The sequence below is a fragment of the Octopus bimaculoides genome, chromosome 29 (genome assembly GCF_001194135.2).
Source record: "Octopus bimaculoides isolate UCB-OBI-ISO-001 chromosome 29, ASM119413v2, whole genome shotgun sequence".
Taxonomy (NCBI): domain Eukaryota; kingdom Metazoa; phylum Mollusca; class Cephalopoda; order Octopoda; family Octopodidae; genus Octopus; species Octopus bimaculoides.
This window is the reverse complement of record NC_069009.1, coordinates 8,847,621-8,849,551: the sequence shown is the minus strand read 5'-3', so window position 1 is coordinate 8,849,551 and position 1,931 is coordinate 8,847,621. Positions and strand designations below refer to the sequence as shown.

General features: G+C 38.5%; 1 protein-coding gene across 1 annotated transcript in view; it reads left to right on the top strand.

Annotated features, from left to right (window-relative positions):
* The first annotated feature begins 253 nt into the window (after window positions 1-253).
* LOC106868300 (serine/arginine repetitive matrix protein 2) overlaps window positions 254-1,931 on the top strand; it is a 24,595-nt gene continuing 22,917 nt past the window's right edge. The window contains exon 1 of the mRNA XM_014913488.2: window positions 254-1,084. The gene's annotated coding sequence lies outside the window, so the exon portion shown is untranslated. The remainder of the gene's footprint in view (window positions 1,085-1,931) is intronic.

The following is a 1,931-nucleotide window of genomic DNA, read 5'->3' as shown; positions in this document are numbered from 1 at the left end:
TTAAATCTCCTGAAATAGAAATAACACCCTAAATAATCTCCTTAAAATGACCCTTGACTTCTTAAATAAGGAAGGACTCGTGAAATTTCGAGTTTTCAACAATTTCAAAATATTCTTTTCTTCTCTAGGCACAAGGCCCTAAATTTTTGTGGGAGGGGCCAGTCAATTAGATCGACCCCGGTACGCAATTTATCGACTCCGAAAGGATGAAAGGCAAAGTCGACCTCGGAGGAATTTGAACTCAGATCGTAAAGACAGACGAAATATCGCTAAGTATTTCGCCCGGTGTGCTAACGTTTCTGCCAGCTCGCCGCCTTACAATTTTAAAATATTGCTCCAGCGTGGGTGTCTTTAGGTAGTGGCTCAACGGTGTAGAAATAACAGCTGAACATCCTTCAAATCATACGTTGTTGTCTTTGAAAAGCGGGAGGAATGGCCTCGGTTGGAACACTCTTTGATTATAAAGTTTATTTAACCAGGACCGACACGGGACAACACAATGACGGATAAGAGTTGTAGTGGTGGTGGTCTTGGTGGTAGTAGTAGTGGTGGTGATGGTGCTGTTGTTGCACGACAGGTGAATGTGGGAAAAAAATGTTCGCCTTCCCTTAGAAAGTCACACAACACTACCACCACCTTAAAATCTATTGTTATTTTTATTTCTCATTTCCTCTCGCGTGTATAATCAATCTGTTTGCCTGACTGTCCGCATGTCTACCTGTTACGATCTACCTTGATATTTATATATTTATACTTATTTAATTATTGATATTTTTTACCTGTTCAAAATGGCGGCCGACTGTTTCAAATGTCCGAAGTGCCAGAGTGAAGAAAGAAGCTCCTGGTTTGATCAGTCATTAACGCTTCACTAATTATCGTTATTTCTTATTTTTTTTAATTAATTAATACTCACAACTTACCGTCGTCCGTCATCATCTCCATCATCGTTGTAATAGAGGTTGAAGAAGAAGAAGAGGAAGTGAAAAAGAAAAACAACGAAACACAACGGTTGTTGGGGACATACTGGAGAAGTAATTACCAACCACCAACAGGAACATCTTTACCATAGATTGTGTTCAGAAAAGTGAGTTGAGTTCGTTTTTGTATTTGGTTTCCAAAACTTTTGATATGAACTCGTGTGTTGAAACAAACTTTGTGTTTCTAGGGGCAGTCATTACACCAATAATATTCTTTTATATTCCAGGCACGAGGCCTGAAATTTTGGGGGAGGGGGCCAGTCGATTAGATCGACTTTAGTACGTAACTGGTACTTAATTTATCGACCTCGAAAGGATGAAAGGCGAAGTCAATCTCGGCTGAATTTGAACACAGAACATAAAGACAGACGAAATTCCGCTTAGCATTTCACCGCCATATTACACTAATAACATTATTGGCATAATGACTCTCCCAAGACATAAACTTAGTTATACTATCTATCTATCTGTCTGTCTGTCTCTCTGCCTATCTATCTGTCTGTCTGTCTGTCTCTCTGCTTATCTATCTATCTGTCTCTCTCTCTGCCTGCCTATCTATCTATCTATCTGTTTGTCTATCACTGCCTATCTAACTATCTGTCTCTCTGCCTATTTATCTATCTATCTTTCTATCTATCTATCTGTCTCTCTGCCTATCTATCTATCTATCTATCTATCTGTCTCTCTGCCTATCTATCTATCTATCTATCTATCTGTCTGTCTGTCTCTCTGCCTATCTATCTATCTGTCACTCTGTCTATCTATCTGTCTCTCTGCCTATCTGTCTACCTACCCACATACCTACCTGTTTACCTACTTATAAACCAAGATTCACACACGAACAAGTTATACACAAGCACAAACACGTTAGCACATAAACTTAAGACGTATTTTATACTTTGACAGTTGTTTGTGTGTGTGTATATATATATATATATATATATATATATATAT